A 22479-nucleotide genomic window follows, 5' to 3' on the forward strand; every position below is an offset into this window, starting at 1 on the left:
TGTATTAAGTCTACAGAAACTAGCTTTTCATACTTGCGCTCTATTCAAATGGTAAAAATCTAACTGCTACCCTCATTACATCAAAAATAATCTTTGATCCAATTCCCACAGGCTTCTATTGATGTTGAAACATTTGACATTAACATACTTTTTTGTGTATGTCACAATATTTTCTTAAATCTCCTTTAGCATTTAATAAAGAAGCTAATTTTAACTGCTTATTGGGGCAGAATATACACTGTATAGTTCTAATGAACAGGCTTGGGTAAGCTGCTCAGTAAACATTCAAGTCTGAACCAACTTGAACTTGGTACAGTTTTAGATTTGGCAAAAGTATGATGAAACATTAACCCAGAAGACTCAGCACTCTGGGATCTGTCCGCAGAGTGTTGTTGACATGAGACAGCAAACTGCTTCTGGCATTTTTTCCTCATGGTCTGGTTCTTCTTGGCTTGCTGCAGCTACATGTGGCCAAAACTTGCCTGATGTCCATGAACTGGAAATGATCAACACAATACAGGCTCTCTATAGCTGATCTTGCTGTAATCATTCTTTTCTTTATACTTGTCATGATATAATGCCATCAAATTCTATAAAATAAAGGAAGTGCACTAAAAATTATTTTGTAAAAACTATTGCTGTAGTAGTAAAATAAAAAAAGCACTAGAGGAAAAACAGCATGCTCTCACTTCTCTACTCACATCCAACTACAGTAGCAGAATAAATATGAAAAAATAGGTGGAGCAGTAGTTTCAGTGACAGAGCAACTTTTTCACAACAGCCCAAGTGATCTGGGCACTCAGGACCAGATATACCGGGGAACAGAATGGAAGCTAGGAGCCTGTCACTTGGCAGTCCTAACCACCTGTCCTGAAGTGCCATACAAACACAGCTGTGCTGCTGCCAATATAGCAGACAGCAAAATGAAGCAGACTGGCATACCTGACGATGCCAATGGCAGGCCTGTTAAGTTCCCTACAAACATGGCCTTAGGCACTTCCAAGAATATTACCCGTAGGCTGTTAAAGTTTCATACTTCATATAATGGTTTTAAGAAAGCCTTCAGGTACTCATTGCTGAATGGTGAAGGAAGGAGTTCTGAAAGTATGCTCCCCTTCTGTTTCTGGCAATGTCTCCAAAGGTTGCTAAGCATGGATATCCAACAATGATGCGACTAAGCGTACAAAGCTGCGTTTCGTATGTTCTGCCTATGGAATTGAGCCATTGATAGAGGAGACACATAATAATACAGTGACTTACTTATGTACTTATGAGAAGTTTCTTGTTAGTAACAAATCCTAGTCTGGGTAAGAGACTACATTTAGTGGCAGCTAACTCAGCAATTCCTTTAACTTATGTGATGGAGACTTTTTCTGCTACTGGAGTTCTCTGTTTTGATCTCTCATGACATCAGTGATATCATACCATATGGCAGCCACACTTCATTAGAATAATGAATTTTAGCACGTGTTTCCATTCTCTAATAAATAATCTCCAATCCAAAAGCATTTGATGGATAGAATCAACATAAGCACATTCAGTTGTTGCCACACTAATCCTCAATCATATCTAGCAATTTTTAGTAATCCCAATATACCCTCATATCAAGACCGGAGCTTGTCAGCTACTGTCTAATAACACACTAAAGTGGGTACCTTATCCTGAATGCACTGTCTCTGCTGCTAATGAAATGACTTCTCTCAACAGACACATGCAACTCCCTTGAGAACTAATATAAATTAAACATTTACCTAACAACAGAATATTCCTCCATATCTTTCAAGTCATACTTTATTTATGTGGTGTCTTCTGAAATACCATCTATGAACTAGAATTGTATCAAAACTGGTTCAACCCAAGTGACCCAAAGCTGTGCTCTGCTCATGAGAGAAAGAGAGAAAGAGAGAGAGAGAGAGAGAGAGAGAGAGAGAGAGAGAGAGAAGGAGAGGGTAATGTTAAAATATTTTTCTGATTATTTTCTCAATTTCATACACCTCTGTACTTCCTAGTTCAATCAAAAGTGACAGTTTTCTTTACATTTCCAGCCTGAAAGAAACAGGTGGCACCAGGCAGCTCTCAAATAATCATATTCTCATTAAATAGCTAACCAATTCTGTAGGTTCAAGAGGGTCATCTAATGATTTGAATTTTTAGTTAAGTAAGCAAATAGAACCTCTGAACTTATAATTTGTCAGGTATTTTAAAAAATATATTACTTCATCAATAAAATATGAAATGTAAGAATCATTATTTTGACCCTATGTGCGATATAGAACATGACTAGATTCATGCTATGCATCCGATTTCACAAAGACTATGAATCTGGATTATTATTAATAGAAGCACCATGTTGCTACCATATATGTCTGTTAGTGCTCTTTGCACCCTGCCTGCACTACGTAAAGGTTCAGTCTTAGAGAAAGGACCCCAGATGATTCTTTAAGCCTTGGGATATTCATAGTTCAGAGAGATGCAAACAGTATTGTTTACTTTCATTAAACAACAATGCACTTTCTAAACTCATGTAACTTAATTAACTGACAGACAAAACACTTTCCATTTGTTCAGCAGAATTTACATGCTCAGTGGAAGAACAACTGCTTGTTTAGGCTACTTTATTAAACAATATTTATCCCCCAGTTGTAGTCAACATTTAATCAAAGCCAGCAGAGATGTTAATTTCAACCAAGTGAAGTCACTCTTCTTACCCAACTAGACTACTTATGCCCGAAGGCTGAAGACTTGAAAAATATACTAAATTTGCATTCCTGAATTATGAGTGTTACAGTGTGACATGTAAAGATATCATTATAATGCCTTAGAAATTTATGATTTTCCTGAAAACTGTAATTTCTACTATCAAATAAAACCACTGTGGTGGTACAGTTCCAAGTATCTTCCACCTTTCTGATCTCATCTCCTGCAGGACATCTCCCCAGCTTTATGTCTGTAGTATATGTGTATGTAATGATGCCCAACCCTTCCTGAAATTCTTCCAGAAACCACCCATCACCTTATCAATTCACTCTTTCTTTTATGTCATTACTATTTGTATCACTGAGACCCCTGTTTTCCCTGCAGTAACTTTGCTATGACTTTTTAATCAGTTAGTTTGCCTGCTTCCTGGGGGTGGGGGGGCAGGGATAGGGGAATGGAGTATGTAAAAATAAGAGGATTGTGGATTTGGTTTCACTTTGGGAAACAGCACTACAGAACATTTAAAGTTAGTGAATTTTTGAGGGGGAGTATCACTGCTCACTTAATTTAGAGAATGAATAAGTAAAATATCAAATAGCTTTGGTTTTAAAAGTTCTTGGAATACAAAGATTGGAGTGGTGTTGTAGACGTGGTGGTTCAGAAAATATTTAAGCAGCAAGACTTTTTTTGGTGATAACTTTTATTGGACCAATTGTCTAAAAAAGCTGGTCTAACAGCTCTGCCAACTACAGGTTGCTCCAACAAAGCTAAAAGCAAGCCAACATCTGCTTTGAGGTGGTTCTGATTTGATCCAAAGCAAAACTCGGGACAAAAGAAGACTGGTGTAACCCTTTACACACAAAACTTGTTTCTGGAATGAACGGCAATTAAATGAACCACAGCTGTCCAAGGAAAAGGTGTTAGCTCATTTAGGACAATGAGTCTGTATGTCTGTAAGACCTCAAGACAAAAGGCTTTCTTCCATGAGAAATTTTTAGCTTAAATGATATTACCTGAAAAACTATTTTGCTTTTCTTGAAGTACATAGTAGTTGATCTGTGCATAGAAGTATTGCTATGGGGCTCATCCTTTCTCCAACTCCCATGCACACCTGTCCAGACAATGAAAAGAAAATGAGACTTAATAGTCAGAACATTATTTCAAAACATTTTCTCTTTCATCCATTTTTCTTATCTCAATTAATTCTCAATTCTCATCTAACAAACACCAAACCTTCAGAGGCCCTAATATGGGACAACATAGCACGATGGTATTGTGGTGATAGATGGATTATTTATAAGGGCATGAAACAGATTGGAAAAACTAAACACAAAGCTGAAAAGAAATAACTAAAGTGTAGAAATGTTTAAATGACATGGGAGTAAATCTTTAAGCATGAACTATTTTCTCTCCAGTCTGCACTGCATCATTCTTTCAGCTCACACTCTTTATATTCTGAAATAATTTATTTAAAAGAAAAGATATTCAATACCGTGGTTTGGCTGTGAAAGAAATGAATACAGAATTAAAATGTGTGACGATTCTAGTAATAACGGATTTTAATAACACCACAATAAAAGTACACTGAGAATATGATTAAATGCACTGATATGCTGCTAAGGAAATATTAGCTACTCTATTGCTACCAACATAAAAATAAACATATGTTTCTCTGCATCTCATTGACACGACTTATGATTCATATTTTTAAGTACTGGATCTAACCAGTTGTCACTCTTACTAACTTTTATGAGCAACGTATCAGATTCATTCTTCATTGGGACATATAATGAATGAATGGTAATGAACTCTGGAAGCCTGAGTAGACTTGTTAACTCCATTTGATTTTCTGCATTGTAGCTGTAGCTTTTTATTTATTTATTTTAAATACTGCTTCATTTCTTTCATTTTTGCTATCCAGGGTCTTGAGCTGCTTGTTTTACTTCCCTCCCACCTAAGGGGATATACTAACGTTCACAATCAAAACAATACCAAGTTTTAGCATGCAAAACAATAATTTTCTGAGATTAATTTGAGTTTCATTTTATTGTTGCACATTTATCCTTTACGATGTAAATTTTTTACATCAGAATATTTATTATCAAGCAACACCCTGCTGTTAAAAATCTTTTTCTTTTTCTAAGCCTAGAGCAATTTTCTGTATACATGTGTGCACAAAGGAAATGGACATTTTCTGCACAATGCAGAAGCTATGGATTTTATTTTTAAGCCTCGCTATACAGCACAGTTTGGGGACCCTCCATACAAATTGCATACAAATCTATTCAACAGCTAGCATACAAATCAAATCAAAATACATCTGAAGGAAAAGGTACCTTTTTTCATTATTAATATTTCTGTTTGGATCTTTGGAAGGTTTATAACAAGGTTGTTCCCTTAAAAAGGAAGTTAATTTCTTCCAAATACATATGATAAAAGCAAAACTGGTTACCAAGAGGACAATATTTAATCACTACCAGTGGCCCGCATATGAATATTTTCCTATACCAGTTTCTTGAGATGTTGCATGGGGCATGAACAATATATGGTTTGAAAAAAGTCAAGGTAGGTTTTGAAACCACCAAGTAAGTAAAATATTTAGGTTTAAGTGGCTTTGAGAAAACAGTGGAGAATGGGTTCGCTTAGTCTTACATGTAATATATATATTAAGGGCAATTGTTACTGTTGTTACTGTAATCAATACAATTCTGGACTGATATTATATCAATGATTCTCCACCAGGGTGCCACAACACCCTGGGGTGCCTCGAGATCCTTTCAAGGGTGTTGAAGGGTGCCACACAATGTTAGCACTGTTAGGTATGCAAACACAAATTGACATGGTAAATCCAGGGATTTCAAATAAGAATCCATACCATTAAAGACATTCAGACTTGTTGTGGTCCTTCTGAGTTCTTTGTAACAGAGAAATTTCCCTATTCTTTTTTTTTGTAATAAAAATATGAATGAAAACCAAGTGCTGGTATTTTCCAAGTATAAAAGGTCGAGAACCACTGTTTTAGGTAGTAATTTTTAAGTTCAGAGATTATTTCTTAATCAGTATTCTCATAAATATCTGTTCCAAAATGCAGTAAAGCAGGGAACCAATTTCTATTCTTTGACTAAAGAAAATTCCAGAAAATAGGTACAGCAGTACGGTAGGAGGGCTGCCTAAATCTAGAGGTTGGGCAGACTGGAACCAGATGAAGGCTTGAAGTTGGGCAGGCCAGAATCAGATGAAGTTTAATACTTCCAAGTGTAAGGTGCTCCACTGGGGGGCAAATAACCCTCAACATACATACAGGCTTGGAGGTGACAGCCTGACTTACACCATGGCTGAAAGGGACCTAGGGGTAATGACTGACCATCTCATGAACATGAGCCATCAGTCCGATGTGGTGGCCAGCAGGGCAAACAACATGCTGGCATGCATCAACCGATGCATCTCATGTAAAACTAAGGAAGTGATACTCTCACTGTACTCGGCACTGGTGAGACTGCTGTTGGAGTACTGGGTCCAGCTGTGGGAACTGCACTTCAGTAAGGATGTGGAAAAACTTGAGTGGGTTCAGAGAAGAACCACCCATATGATCAGGGACTTGCAAGGCACGCCATATGAGAAAAGGCTGAGGGACCTGGGCCTCTTCAGTCTAAAGAAGAGAAGGTTGAGAGGGGACTTGATAGCGGCTATCAGAGAAGTGCATAAGGAGCTCGGTGAACAACTGTTCACTAGGGCACCCCTGGGGAAGACCGGGACCAGTGGATACAAACTCCTGGAAGGCAGCTTCAGGCTTAATACCAGGAAAAACTCCTTCACAGTCAGGGTATCCAAACTGTGGAATAAGCTCCCTCCGGTGGTGGTGCAGTCACCTACCCTGGAGGTTTTCAAGAGGAGATTGGACCATCACTTTGCTGGGGTCACCTAACCTCAGTTGTCTTCCTGCCTAGAGCAGGGGGGTTGGGGGTGGGGGGGCTTGACCTGATGATCTGTAAGGTCCCTTCCAGCCCCTAACAACCTATGAGTCTAGAGCTGCTCCCTCTAAAGGACCTCTTCCAGGAGGCCATCAATGCTAGTTGAAGTTGGTTTGTTTTTTTTTAATGAAGAAGTGATCTGAGACCACTAAATTAATTCCACCAAGGCTGGTATTTCCCAACCCTAGATTTGGTAACCTGAAAGCAAAAGGAATGGTATCCTGCCACTAATTCCTTTTACCCATCTAGATCCTTATCAGCAAGCAGTCACAGTCAGTTGTTTAAATTAGTGACAGGAAATAAAACACCGAAGTGAATCCTGGAGAAAATACAAGTGCCAAATGACAGCTACTGATTGAAGGAATAGGATTAAGGAATGTCACAAAGTGTCTAAAAAAGAGGTAATAGTAGAAATGTACAACTTGCGTAATAATTGGACAAAGTCAAAATAATCATAGAGTACATCTTCGTAGTTTGTTATAGTAGTGTGGCTGATGCTATGATGCTTTGAAGTAGCTTAGCTCAAGCAAAAGTGGCCACAAGCAAAAGGCCAACCCAATCTTTTCTCAGGTTACAATGGTCTCACTGTAGCAACAGCAATGTGACTGATGCCAGGACTCCCAGTTCTTTGTACTGCATTATTCTGAGTTCTCTTTCAAAATTTGGGCAGTGAATTTTGTGAAACTTTTCAATCCTTTCTGGCCATGTACAAGGAAGATCTGTTAGCTTTGGAAGTTATTGGCACATATCACTTTTGTTTCTTTTCTGTGTCTGCATTCATCTGGAAAGCCAGGGTTTCCACTCTGTGTGATGACCTTTATGAAATCTGACCTTTCTGTAGTTGTTCTTTCAAAAGCAGAAGCCACTAACACAGCATGAAATACAGTGAGAGGTTTTTCAGCAGCTTTCAACATGCTTTAATTAGATAACACAGACCCGTATTATTGCTATACAATGATGCTTGTTGCAGTTTCATAAGAATTCCATCTTCTTAGGGATTCAGATTTGTTTTAAGTAGGACCCCAGACATACTACATAGTAACTCAGACTGAGCATGACCACCAGTAGACTCAGAATTTGTGTATGAAAAAAGAACCTCATGGAAATGTATGTTGAGTTTGAGCTAAGTCACACAGACGTGATCTGCTTTATCAGTACAAAAGTGGGTAATTTTTGCTATCTGGAAACCCAGACAGTTACAGGTCACTAATGAAGCAATTGAGTACTGGAAGGTCTATGGTTGATGCTGTGGCAACAAAAGTATGCAAGACAGCAAAGCATGTGATTTGTTCTCCGGTGGTGACAATTGCTAGTGCCCATGGTATTATAGGAGGCTTTTGGTGTACGACTCCAGCACAGCTTGAAAAGTCTACTAATGCCACGTGCTAACTTTTTGCATTCTAAACATAAAAATGTGTTTTAAGCTTGTACTCCTGCTTTTAACATTGCACAATTCTAAAGTGGAAACAATGGACATATTTAACATGAAACTAATGAACTACATTTTTTTAATTTTAAAGACATTTTTTGTGTTCCAAGCCAAATCACCCAAATCAAGTCTAAATCTGTGACTCAGTCCAGAACCATAAGAGGCCCTACAACCGGCAAACATCCTCCACCTGCACCAGGGGCTTCAAATATTTCCAAAATCTTTTGGCATGCATCCTATGTGCAGGCCTAAGCCTAAAGGCTTGGGGTTCAGATGCCCCCAGGTTTTGCCTGCTCTCAGCCATATGGCTGAAGGACCAAGCTAGGGAGGAGCCTCCCATTTCCATAAAGTGGGCTTTAAGCACCAACACCTCGGCGGGTTCTGAACCGTGCCAGAAGAACAGTTATCCCTGGGAATGCTTAAGAAAACTGCCTTCATGGACCCAGATGCATGGGGTTGCGTCTGCCAGGTGCACTTGATCTTAGCCAAAAGGCTGAGAAGCGATGAAACTAATGAACTACAAGCCTAACAAATGCATACCTTTTGATCCCAGTGTAACAGTGCAACAATGGATATCACTGTCATCCCTGGGATTCTTGTCTTTCTACTACTGGAGAGGTAAGCACTGTAATCCAACAGTGTGCACCATGCATTAGGAACTGGAAATACTTAAGAAGTTGAGATAGTGAACAACGGCAGTGTTTGTCCTGTTGAACACTGTACACCTTGAACCAGAAATGGCTTCACTCATTATAGCAGCTGATAATCGTTCACATTTACCTATACACAAAATGTAGAAGCAGCTGTTGGTGGAATTGCATCATATTGCAAAAATGATCAAAGACAGCACTTCAGTTGCAGGGAAACTGGGAACATGGAACCATAGATACAAACTTGCCATGTGGCAGCTGTTGAAAGAATTCAGTTTTACACTAGTCAGTACCTAAAATAGTCCTGTTTCTGGTCCACAAAGAACCACAGGTGAACCCTGATAGCTGGTAAAAGAGTTGAACTCTGTACCTTTTCAAAACCTTGGTAATAAGAGTGTGAAACTCAAACCAGTTAAGAGTACTTGGGAAGATTTGGACTTAGGCAAAGTGTACCATGCTACATTAAATGAATGGGAACTTTATATGACTAGCTTTCCTTTCCTCATTTTCCCACCTATACCTGGGACTGAGGTAGGAAGCTAAACCACAAGAGAACAAACAGTTTAGATTCAGGGTAGGAGGCTACATGATAGTGATGATAGGAAAGGTGGGGGTTGGAGGGGAAAGAGTCTTTTTCCCGTCTGACAGACGACACGTAATACTAGGTTTGAGGATGTCTTTTGAATACTCTGCCTATTTTTATACAAGGTGAAGAACTTCCAGGCACCAGGTGGGGACACAAATACCCCAGAGGGGACTCAAAGCAGAGTCCTTACTACATTACTAGCTCTAGCTTCAACACATGCCTTGGCAGACCAGCTAAAAAAATCCCCAGTTATCTTGAGCTAAGGATTTCTATGTCTGAATGGGATTTCTATAAGGGGTAACATTCAAATTATACCTTGAGTTAACAAAGTCCACATCTATAGCTAGCAATCACTTGACATTGTTTGAAGTAATATTAAAAATACTGTCCTATGAATATTACATTCAGTGCTTCCCCTCATTCTGATCTACTTTATATAAAAAAGGTCTATGGTTCTCTATCAGAGAAAAATAAAAGGAATACTGTTAAGAAATAAAGTAAGCACCCTTAACAGTGTAGTCTTTTTGCACTACCTCCATTTAAAAGAGACAAGTACAATTTTCACCATTCCCTGTTGTAATCACTCTGGCAAATACATTGGTTCTTTATACAGCATTATTTTCCTCTCAACCCTCATCTGAAAACAAAGCTCAATGAAGCAATCTTTTGGCTATAACCTTTTATTTCAATAACAGCATTGGTTTTCATGCTTTCAAAAAGGTAAATTTAAAGCTTATGCTATTCCTAAAATACTAATTTATTTCTCCTGGGTGTCTTTGTGGTCTCACAATAAAGGCATAAACACCTGCAAGCCTGTGACCTTTCAAGATGTTGCTCACCTGGGCATAGGAAGTGGTTAGGGAGGTTGCTGTAGTTATAATCAGAGCTGTTCCAGAATATTTGCTACTTAGGGGCACAGTGACAGCTGTTGACCTTGACTTTATTGAGACGTAAGTTTGAAAATGACTGGGAGATGGACCACTAAGTATGTAGGCTGCATGAAGATTGACAACTGCTATTCAGTCCCATATTAGTGATGGGTTGGTGAGGGATAATGACAATATTTCTAAGGACAGGGACATTTGATATATTTAGTTTACACTTTGTTTCCACATTAGAAAAGTAAAGTGTTTTCATCCTTGGTTTCACTCAATTCTATTTGCTTTAATGTAATTGTCTGTTCAGATCCACTGATGGTGAAAATTGCATTTGTCCTTATCAGTGGAGGTTGTATAAAAAAAAAAAAAAATGAAAAATTTGAAGGAGATGTAGTTTTAATCCAAATAAGCTACATTTATTACCTTTAAACTGATGCAACAACCATATAAATCCCCAGGAAAAGGCAATAAGGTTTTATTTTTAGATGTATTGAACTGGTTGTTTATAAAAGTATATCTTATATAGGAGCCACAGAAGTTTAGGAAGTTTGTTTGTTTAAATAACTATTTTTCTCTTATAAGGTGGAAGGGTGCCCCTAACTGCATTGTGTAACTTCAACCATGGGCTACTTTCTTTTTACCTGAGTATCTTAGGAAAAATACAAACAGCATTCCCCCTCCTAATTCTATTTCATAGTTTATTTTCTTATAAATGTATTTAATATAATATGTTCCTATTTTGTTTGTTGAAATATATTGCCAAAACATTCCAGTTACAGAGCTAGCTTTAAAAAATCGTGTGATTTGGGTTAAAACTGAGATTTAAACAAACAAACAAACTATATATCGGGGGCTTTTTATGTTCCATTTCTGTTTGTAATCTTAAGCATTCACAGAATGCTTCCTTTGAAAGAAGAAATACTTAAAATTTTCATAAAAACTGAGATGATGCTGTAATTAGAGGAGCAAAAATGTTAAGGAAACACACTAGTGCTCTTAAATTTTTCACTATTTTGGTCTGAAAGTTGAAGTACATTAACTGGGAGGTATTTTTTTTAAACAGACTTCTTTGAACTCAATCCATTTTTGTTAATCCTTTGTAATAAATGAGATGATACTACTACTAGTTTTTATTTTGTAGAAATGTATTTCTCCATCTGGGTATAGATAAACCCTTTTCTTGCAGAATTTGCCATTTTTCAGTGAGGATAACTCTGTGGTAAAATTATTCATGAAGCAGTTCACAAGGCTGTACTAGTAAGGAGCTGTGACTCTAGTCTATACCAACCTCTGCTGTACCTTTTTACTCCTTCTCCCTTCAATTCCTGTTCTAATACATGGTAATAATTCCCACATAAGATGGTTCTGATCAGGGTGGTATTAACAATATTCATGGTGGGCTCTAACCACTAGCAACAGGATCAAGATGACTTTAATGACTATATTCCCTGCATCTATGGAGAGACAAGCGGTTTGAATCCAACTATAGCTGTCAGGCCTCTGAGCAAGTTAGGGCACCTAGATCCATTTTAAGAAGAAACCTAGTAATGGAGCAGGTTTGGTTTTGCAGTTGGGGAAGAGGTTGTGTGATGGAGCAGAAACTCTGCCAGTCTTTCAAAGGGTGAAGTGTGTATTTCATTCCTGCTTGACATGGCGGATAAAGCTTGAATCTTCTACAACCCTGTCTTCACTCCTACGCATTTCATTTAGGAATGGAACCTCCTGTAGCATATTGTGAGCAGGGGCTCCCACGTCAATAATAAAGAGGAAAAACTGACTCCAAGTTTCCTGCCCATGTTTTTCTCACCTGCCATGACTTGATAGGAGTTAATTCAAAGAAACGTGAGGGTAACTCTGTGTTCTAATCATAGTTGAAACTGATATTCTCACTTTTATTCTCTTAATGCCTCTGTGTCTGGAGGTCTGCTCACTTTCCAGCAATCAGCCTAAGCCTGGCCTTTGGGAGCATGACCTCTAATAGCTCTTGGTCCTTAATGGAAACCCATAAAAAAACTCACGAAAAACCAAGTACAAATTGGCCTCTTTATTGGCCTCCCCTCCCCCCGTTCCGTAACTTTGTTGGAAAGTGTCTAATTAATTCCTGGTACCTGGTCTAGGCTTTACCACCTAGTCCTGAGGTTGTGATCCACCTTGATACTTGCTCGTTGCAGTACGCTGCTCTCCATTGCTCTCGTGCCTCCGCATGAAATCAGCTCCATTGGTCTCTCTCGCCATGGCTCTCAATTCCCCTTCTGGGGGTCTGCTGCTCATTCATAACTTCTTTTTATTTGTCCTCCTGGTAGTTGGTAATTAACAAGGTTTATCCTTCTCCCCGGGTGCAGCGAATGCTCCTGGTGTCAGCTGGTGACATCCTCCTTCTGGTTGTCTCGTCGCCAGCTTGGTGAGTTTCTCTTTTTAAGTTTCTCTAAGTAACGGGGACCCAAGGTTCCCTGTTACACATATAAAGTTTGGCTCCCTTGCTGGGGGGGAGGAGTGCTCAATCTTTTTCATGTTTTCTTCCCCTCCACACAACAATAGAAAGGATAGCTACAGACATGTGCAATGTCAGCCAGACTGCCTCTGATGGCAACGCACCTTAAATATTGATGAGTGGAATAAATAAGTTGCTCCTAGTTCAAAAAACCCAGTGGAAGACTCACCAAAAGGGAAGAACAAAAGGGAAAAAGAGAATTCTCAATAAAGTAAGCAAAACAAACCACTAAACAAGGAATGCATTTGCTACACTTCATACTACTCTGACCAGCCAGCTAAGCATGTACATTTGAGTCCTCACAATGGGATGCTACTAGCCTTTCTAGTACAGCTTACTCTTCCCAGGGGCTTACCAATCTTTGTTTCACTGTTTCATGTCCAATGGCTTGTCTTTAAAATGCAAGGAACAGGGAGAGAATTTCCTACCAGGGCTCTCCCAACTATGGTTTCTATTCTGTAACAAAGCACAGTCAAAGATCTTGAATGCTCTTTAATACTCATGTCATCTTAATAAAATGTCAGTGACCAATTGTGACATACAGAAGTTTCAAACAAGCTCACAGCACAAATGGAGGTCAACTAGATAACATGGCAATAAAACTGCATTAAGAACAGAAACATGCTGGGTAGTACATAGAACAGATTGGCAGTTTGGGAGGCTCACAGGGTTGCAATTGCCTCTAATTCTGCCTATGAGTCAAACTAACAATGCTGCATCCTTGAAAGAGGAATTCTGCTCTTTATTCCCTCTCCAGAGAGGTGTGTGTTACTTACGTAACTTGCACTGTCAACAGTTCTACTTGATCTTTAATAACATTTTAGATACAGTACTGTGAACTCCTTGCTTCCTATATGAACACTACTGTGGTAACCTTACTGAGCCAAATCTTACAGGGCTTTAAACAACTGATCACCACTCCTGTCACTTCTTTATGGTTCAGTTCATCTTATGGAAATTAACATCATTACATTTTTTTCCAAGTCTCACTGAGTCTTGCTCATAGAAAAAAAATAATTCCAAAGTCTTAATCAGTTTCCCTAATAAGGTAGTTCAAGTGGAAAAATAAATTGCTTGAAAGCAAGCAAAAGAAACTTGTACTTACTTGATTTGCAGGTTTGTCTAGCCTTGTTTTGCAAAGTAATGTTTAGCAGAACAATTGTGCCATATTCCCATGTCACTTCTAGAGAATGACCTTTTTTCTCCTTCAGATAAGTTTCTGTTGCAAAGTAAGTGCATGAGGTCTTAACATATCATGGGACAACCAGCTTTATAAGCTCTCCTCTAGTAAGAGGATCTGAAGTCTAGTTACCTCTTTAATAAATCATTTAAAAAATTTATGAAATTTAAAGCAAGAGTTTCTTCCTGGTGTCCTTGGTCATCACTTAAAAACTGATAACTTATTTTTTTCCTTGAAATGTTCACAAATATATGGTATGGATATCTATGGAATCTATGGCCTGAAATGACTCTCAACTTTGAGTGACTAATTACTTAAATTTAATTTGACTAGAACAGTTTGGTTTCATTATCTTAAACTGAGATATACATCAAAGCCTGTGTGGGGGAAGGTCTTGAATTTAAAACTCATTTCTCCAATTGAAGACTTGCTCCATAGTAATCTAAGGCACAGCAGGTATTCTTTTTATATCTAGATGACTTGAATCACCCTGGGAAAAGGTAATGAAGGCTCCCTTACATGAATTGGAGATTCAGTGTTTAGCTGAATCAGAACAAGCACTCTTCATTATCATCCCTTTTATTCTGGCACTTTCCACCCTGGTGTGTCAGTGGCATTTTCAACCCCTGCAAGCACTCACCTAAGCAAAAACCAAATGCACAGCCTACTCTTTGGAAACCATTCAGTTCCCTTTTGCGCAACATCTTTCATCCAAAAATTGTCACAAAAAGCTTCACTGTCTATTAAAAAAATCCAGCATTTCATAGAGAGTGCAAGTGCATCAGATAATGGGGAGAGAGACCAGAACAGTAGCTAGGTAAGAATGAGTCAAGCTGTGGGTAAAAGCTAAAAGACAGTCAAGTGGAAAAGAGAGAAGCTAAACAATTCACACACTGAGGCCATGAGGGACAATGAAATGAATAATGAACACTGCAGTAGGAAAATCTACTTACTTTTGAAAATGTTCTTGCTCAAGTTTTGTATTTTATTAGCTATTATGCAAGCTGATTTGTCTGTACATAAACAGTTTTAAGATAAGGTCTGTATGCCAGATTCTGATCCCTTTCTCACACTGCTTAGCACCTTACACCACAGTTACTGAACCAAACAGGACTGCTCAAGGAGTAAGGTGCTACTTGCATGAATAAGTGGACCAGACTCTCTCCCTATTTTAGCTGAGAAGAAAAATCAAGAGATTTGATAGCTCCTATTACCAGATCTTCACTTCTATAGTGTCTGGTACTATTGACCCAGATCATGAATGAGTTGTCTGGGTGCTATGCTAATATTTCATAATCAGTGCTGGACTGCTCCATTTACCTTTTCCATTTTATTGAATGAATCAAAAATATACCAAATCTAATACAAAAAACAGCTATTAAGATAAAAACTTCCCTGTATCTCCATTAAAATTCCTTGTAAGGAAAAAGAAAAACCCTAATCATTCCCCTTAACAACATCAAATAATACACCAAACAAGAGGGATTTTACTCTTTATTTGCCAAGGGTGAAAGAGCTATGCTATAAATTCTTTGAAGTGTAGCTATCACTGATCTTGCTACACATGTACATTTCTAGCCATGCCACATCTAAAGACAAGAAGTTGATAGCAACTTAAAAATACCCTATATATAAATTCTACCTCATTAGGGAAAACACTCTGTTACTGAAAATAAAGGATTTCTTTCTTGTACTTTCTTTCTTCATTCAAAATGTACTTCCTGCCTGCTTCCCTTTTTATTTTGTTCTATGTGTGTATGTGTGCACGCATGTGTGCACAGGTACAAGCATACAATATAATATATTATTTAATCATTAGTCTTATTAGCCATATACCAGTGGTTGTGGCTTCTCAGAACTCACAAATCAAAAACTAAGGGCAAAATCCATAAAGGAGGGGAAGGAAGAGAGGATTACAATACATCACTTTTAGTTACACTGCCACCTACTGTTATCCTTAGGCCAGAATTACATGCCCCAGGTTCTTCCACAATGCTGAACAAGAATCAGGAACCCAAGTCTGGAGTTTATTGAAGCCAATCAAATGAACTAGCCTGGGAAATGCAGAGGGACCTAAATCTGTCCTCTTGAAGATAGGTAGGCACTCAAGACTCTCAGTCATGAAGCTTCTTTAATAACCAGCCAACCAATGATTGGTTGACTCTCTCACCCAAATATTTATGCAAAGCAGGATGGCTTCAGCAGGAGTGACTGAGACATACTCCCAAATTTCCAAGTCTGGTGGGGAGGGCACTCTCCTAGAATACAGGAAATCTGGGTCTAACTCCTTACTCCAACTGAGGGAAGTTAAGTATTTGAACATGAATAATTCCACTGCTGTCAAACACAATTACTCATATGCTTATTCAAAGTGTTGAGACTTAATGCACTCATTGTGAGAGATAAGCAACTATTTGGCTGCAAGTCTGGAGTACTTCAGTATGCTAATGAAGCTGAGCATGCCAGGCATGCTCAGAATCTTCTGTGATGAGGTTACTTTTCCTGCTTTTTTCTGCCAGCTTCACGCCAGGCCTGCATCCATACCATCTCAATCACAGTCCACAACAAAAAATTGTGGAACCTCGGTGTCATTTCCAAAAGTCATAATTTAGCATCATTCACCTTGACAGCTGAGTAACAAAGCAGAGCCCTAGTCAGAGCCAATTCCACTTTCTTTACCCGGTAACAAAATTACACTAACATACCACTTTCTTTAGTCAATAAAACAGCCTTTTCCTATAGATCTGATTATTCATCACAAGTGTCTTCTCTTCAGGTACTGTCAGTCATTGCTATACATTTAGCAATCAAACTGAAGCAGCAAGTACTAGTAATGGTGAATACAAAGAACTTAGTGCTATACTTTTGCCTCCCATCTGTGAAGTTGTCACAGATATAGCTTTGTTGCCACTATAACTCTCATCAGCAACATTTAGTTCACAGAATGATGCTGGAATCAACAGGATTTCCTAAACAACTGGAATGCTTGACTTTTTGGGGGGTCAAATATCATATCAAGAAGCAAGACACTGTTACACATACAGGTATGCCGCATTTAACGTCATCCTGGTTAACACTGTTTCATTATTAAGTCGCTCATCTATTAGAGGACACACTTGTTTAAAGTTGTGCAGTGTTTGCTTATAATGTTGTTTGGCCATTGCCCGCTAGTAGGTAACTAATGTGATGTAATTGGATTCGCTTAACATCGTTTTGCTTGAAGTTGCATTGTTCAAGAACGTAACTACGATGTTAAGCAAGGAGTAGCTATACTAGTCTATAATATTATTCTTAGGACAACTTTTCCACTTGGCATGCCCAATGCATAATCACTAAACTCTATGCAATTCCCTATATGAGCTATAGCATGCAAGTGACTTCATCAAGGTGGCTTGTTCATAGCTCTGCCAAACTACATTTAAATTCCTGTGCAGAAGAAGGGAAGGGCCTGTGCAAGGGGTAATGGAGCCAGAATGGCTGGGTGCTGGGCACTTGGAACTGCAGGAGTGAGTAGGTGCTACGATGGGAGTTGGGATTTTAGGAGAATGGGAGAGAGTGGCTGGATCCTAGTCCCATGGAGGAGCTGGGTGCAGTTGGCTGTGCAGAAACAGGACCGAGGCACTCATCTGCAGGGGGCAACACCGCTGCTCTGGCTTTCTTGGGAATAAGTAGGAGCCCCAGAGAGACAGGAGGAACCATGGTGGCCCCAAGCAGCTGACAGTGTAACTGCAGTTTAGGCTTGAAACTCACCAAAGCTGCTGGGTGAGTGGCACTTGGCAGCCCTACCAGGACTTTCTCCAGAGGTTCAGATTTGGCTTTCTGCTATGCTGGGCTTCCCCTCTCAGCTCCTGAATTGCTAGGTTTCTGTGTGTACCAGCATGCAATCAAATGCTTAATTTGCACATGCAACTTAGGCAATTAAGCATGCAAATGGACACTTCAATGAATAATTGGTCATTTCCATATGCAGTTATTTGATTGGCGTGCATATTGGTGATAATTGGACAAGCAAATTAGACATATAAATGGATATCAACTTTATAGGGTGCACAAGATAAATTTCCTCAGTGAATTCTTAGCAGGCTCAGGACTCAACGATTTCTGCTAGCAACAGAAACAAAGGAGAAATTATGCCATCCCAACCAGCAAATGGGAGACATGAGCTACTGCAGCCTCAGCGAGGGATGAAAGCCCTGCATGATGCCACTTCTCTCTTCTTTCCAACCTGCAGCAACAGAACACAAATTATTGTTGCTGTTGCCAGAATTATTTTAACTTTTTACACTGAGATATCATGAAAATAACCTCCTTCTACCATCAGGGCCAGCCCATCCTATCCTGCAAAACCTGTGGCCGCACAGGGTGCTTGTAGCCAAGTGGTCCCCTGCGTCCGACTGCTGACCATCCCCCCCACCCTTGATGCTGCCACCGGCTTCAGCTTCATGTCTGGCCACTTGCCATCCCCACCGCTGCTACTGTCAGCTTCTTCAGCCACTCGCCACCCCCCACTCCCCTGCCGCTGCTGATGCTGGCTTCTTCACATCAGGGGGCCCCAAAACTATCTTTCAAGGGGTCCCAAAAAATTGTGTGTCAGACCTACCACGAAGAAGAATCTGACACAGAAACTGACACCCCCCCAGAAAAAGGGCTATAGAGAGCAGGCCCTTGCTATGCTATTAGGAGGTGAGTGGAGGAGCTGCTCTTCTGTAAGCAGGGGGAACATGCCTGTGAAGACCACACACCTCCCTCCATTTCGTAGGACAGGGTCCTAGACTGCAGGGGCAGAACAGGCACCAGCCGGCTGCCATTCACAGCACAGCTTTCAGCTCTTAGGTTCATTACTAACAAAAAAGCTTCCTTTGCCACAGAGTCATAGTGGCTTGTGACTTTTTTAGACCACTAAATCAAGTGAATTCAAATTTCTAAAAACTAGGAAATCAGGACTAAAACTCCTAGAAACAAGGACATTCAATAAGTTAAGGTATACAGCACCCCACACAACACAATCCTAACTCTGATACAGTTCATACATAAGCTTTGGGAAAAGTCCTGTAAGGAGACTGCCATAATAGACACCAAGAAGAACTAAGATAATGATACTTTTGTGTTGTGTTCTTGAATTGCAGCACTTGCCTGGATGCACTCTAGCAGTCATTCAGTCTGTGAAATGCAGCTGTATTGAATGTTAGAAACTATTTGGAGCAGATTGACAGAGCTGTTGAGCCTGAAAGATGTGCAGTGCACTGTGATACCACAAATGGCCAAGATTTCTCCTGCTCTGCAGTCGCATGCTTTGGGGACTGTCAGCTGTCTAGTGACTATGTTCTCTAGGGCATGGTGAGGGGCAAGTCAAATGCTTCCCGACTCTCACAATTTTTTCACAAGCCACCAGATTTCAGTGAGCCCAGGAACCAGACTGAAAACCACGTGAAAAGTCCCAGCTCTCTACCACGGACGGCCTTTGATTAGCTGTCTCTCCTCTTTCCCTCCCTCCGAGAACAGCAGCCATTCGGGGCTGCTTAGGAAGAAGACAATAGGCAGCCCAAGTCTCTTCTCACAGAAAGGACCAGAAGGAGTCCAGCAGCAGCTTACCTCCGTCTGCCTTCCTGTGAGCAAAGGGACTGATCCTTTTCCCTCAGTGGCTCAGGAGGGGTGAAGAGCCCATGGTAATTCCTCCGTCAGAAAGGGCCAAAGGCTGCCAGCCTGGAAGAAAAACGTGAAGAGTCCTATTCCCTATGTGATCTGCAGTGTCGCTAAGAGAAGAGGGCTAGTATACACATTGCTCGCAGGAAATGAGAGTTTAAGATCCTGAGGGAGGTAGTCTGTTCATTGTGTTTTTGTTTTCTAGTCTTCAGAAATGAATATGAGAACTCAGTGATAGTGGTGGTCTTTTGTTGACAAATGTCATTTTTTTTAAACAGAAAAAGATTTAATGTCATTTTGTAGCAAGTGGTTTCATGCGGCCTTGCAGGCGTATCTGAGGATAAGAAAAGGAGGTACTTGTAGGGAGCCATCTTTGTAGTTGACATTCCTCATCCTAGGAGCTTCGAAGCTCTGCACCAGAGCTTCAAAGCTCCTAGGATGAGGAAGAGGCCTTTTATTCATCCCCACTCCGACCAGTGCCAGAAGGCGGCAGGGTGGGGCTTTACTCTGTCCACTGTAAATTATTAGGATATATGGCATTTACCTGCCCCAGACAGCATGAGGCCTAGTCTGAATTGGGGTTTGATCTACTGTTCTTTCCCTTTATGCTGCCTAGGTATATGGAGAGTGCATTTTTTCTCCCACTGGGTCTCTGGAATAATCCACAGCTTCACCATCAAAGGGCAAAAGGTAATCCTTACAATTTAGTCAAGACAGACACAGAAAAATTGGGGCTTTTTTGGAAATCAGGCAGCCATTTTGGAAATGAGAGGAGGCAGCTATGGAAAGTGGCATATAAAATAAGGTTCAAGTTACCTAGTTTGCTAGTTGCTTTAATTTCTTTCTTCCAGGTTCACAAAACATAACAAACACCGAACGTAGCCTTCCCTTACTCTGATTCTTCCCCGTATATGTTTAAAACTTTTGATTTCAAAATGATTGTTGCCTTCCTCTAAAACTTTTCAACTGCCGGTGTTTTGTTGTACTGACAGCGAACGACGGTGGATGTTTTCTGAGCGGTCACATTCTCTATTTGCTTTCTGCTGTCCCACAAAAGAAAGGAAAACAATATTGGTATGTACCTTTTGTAGACCCTGATCCAGCAACACTTATAAGAACATGTTGGATTCCCAAGTATGTAGATATGCCATTGAAGTAATTAAGATTTTTACTTAAGTGGTTTTCTAATATTGTGCTGGATTGAGTTTCAGTAAGTAACTTGGCTGGAAATGAATGATTCCAACTTCAGACAACTTGTCACTTGACACCATTCTGCCAAAAATGTGTATGCAATGCCTACAGCAAATTTTTCTAAGCCAAAAAATCCAGACTGGCTCTGTGGCTCTTTTAATCGTAGCTATCATGTACATAACACATTAATTACTGTGACAAATATAACTAAGTAATGTGAGGATCACAATGCTGCAAAGCAACAAAGACACCATAGTGAGAAGAGATATGTTAAGATTATTCAGGGTCAAAATCAAATAAAAGGAAAAAAACATATTCAAACCATATTAAGGGTGACTGTAATATGGGTGTCATTTTGAACCAAAAATGGTCTGTCTCTAACACCCTAATGGTTTTAGTGGTCTATAAAAGTCTATAATTTAAAGCATTAAAGTGCTTGAGCATGTTATCATTCAAAAACAAGCAAATTGTGCTAATAAGATTATTGTTATATTAAAAATGGTGCTAATTTGAGCCTTCTAAGAATACAAATGTACAGCTCATAAATGTTATGTTCTCATTAGTCACACACAGTAGAACATGACACAAAGTAGGTATTTTGTCTCTGTTAGAAACAAAACAGCTTGAGCGAACAAAAGATTGCACATCAATTCATCGGGGAAAAACTTGTCAGCTAAACAGAGTGGTTCCTATAAAAAAAACATTAGTGATAAAATGAAAAAAAAAAAAGAGATTGCCAGTGGAAAGGACACAAAAAGAAAACAAAACTCCATAGAGGAAAAACAAATGATCCTCAGCTGTGGTATTATTTCACATGAAACTTAGGAATCCAAAACATAGCAGTACCTGCTATATAGATAACCCTGTTTTAACAGGCAGTATGTTCCCCAATGCAGACCCAATGCAGGGAAGTTCTCTGTAGCCTGAAAGAAGAATTAATTTACATTGAGCTCTAACAATAACAGCTACAACTGTCATGGCAATGAATAAGTAAGAAACAACAGCTACAATTAAGTCAGTAGTAAATAAGACTATGCACATCTGCTACAGAAAACTGTGAGCTTGGAGTAGCATGCCAGCTTTCTTTTACTGGTGTCTGAAAATGGCTTCTTGGTAGGGACCTACTCAATTTAAGATTTTGCAGTTTCTGCAAAAACTGCAAATTTAGTAGTTTTCCCATGAACAATCCCAGTCCCTGCAAAACAGTGCAGGGACCATGAAAAAGCACAAAATCAGCAGCAACTGAGAGACAGAAGAAAAAAAAGAGAGAGCCACAAAAACAGAAGGGCAGAAAGCCCTGGAGTCTTGAAGCACTGGGCGGGAAGATTTTTGCGATGTGCCTGCCAATACTTCTGATTGGCTGAGGGGCCCTGGAAGTCCCACCCCTTCCTGGAGATTGACAGATGGCCACTTGTCAATCTCTGGGGAGTGGGCAGGAGGGTCCGCACACCTCTAATAGGCCAAGAGGCCCTGGAAGCCCCACCCCTCTCCATAGATTGACAGGCAGCCATCTTGGGGCAGAACTTCCAGGGAGGGACTCCTGGGGCCCCTTGGCCAATCAAAGTGTGTGTTGGGGGGTGGGGAGGCTGCAGTACTCTTCCACAAAAATGGCACCCAACGCTGCACCAGGATGGTGAAATATGGAGGTAGCCTTCAGAATTAGGTAGGTTAGACTCATTGGTCTTTCAGCTGGAATTTTATTTTAAAAATGAATTTTGTTATAGAGGTTTGAAAGCCAAGGAACAACCCCATCAGTGTGTTCA

At 39.8% G+C, this 22479-nt stretch overlaps 1 long non-coding RNA gene across 1 annotated transcript; it reads right to left on the reverse strand.

Annotated features, from left to right (window-relative positions):
* Positions 1-400: 400 nt before the first annotated feature.
* On the reverse strand, positions 401-22018 carry LOC109289425. The gene is made up of 3 exons (XR_002095360.1): positions 21807-22018; positions 3711-3808; positions 401-590 (listed from the first exon to the last, which is right to left on the reverse strand). It is a non-coding gene; the product is annotated as an uncharacterized LOC109289425 (long non-coding RNA).
* Positions 22019-22479: the final 461 nt, after the last annotated feature.

Source organism: Gavialis gangeticus, unplaced genomic scaffold, assembly GCF_001723915.1.
Source record: "Gavialis gangeticus isolate Ggan-Ray unplaced genomic scaffold, GavGan_comp1, whole genome shotgun sequence".
Lineage (NCBI taxonomy): Eukaryota > Metazoa > Chordata > Crocodylia > Gavialidae > Gavialis > Gavialis gangeticus.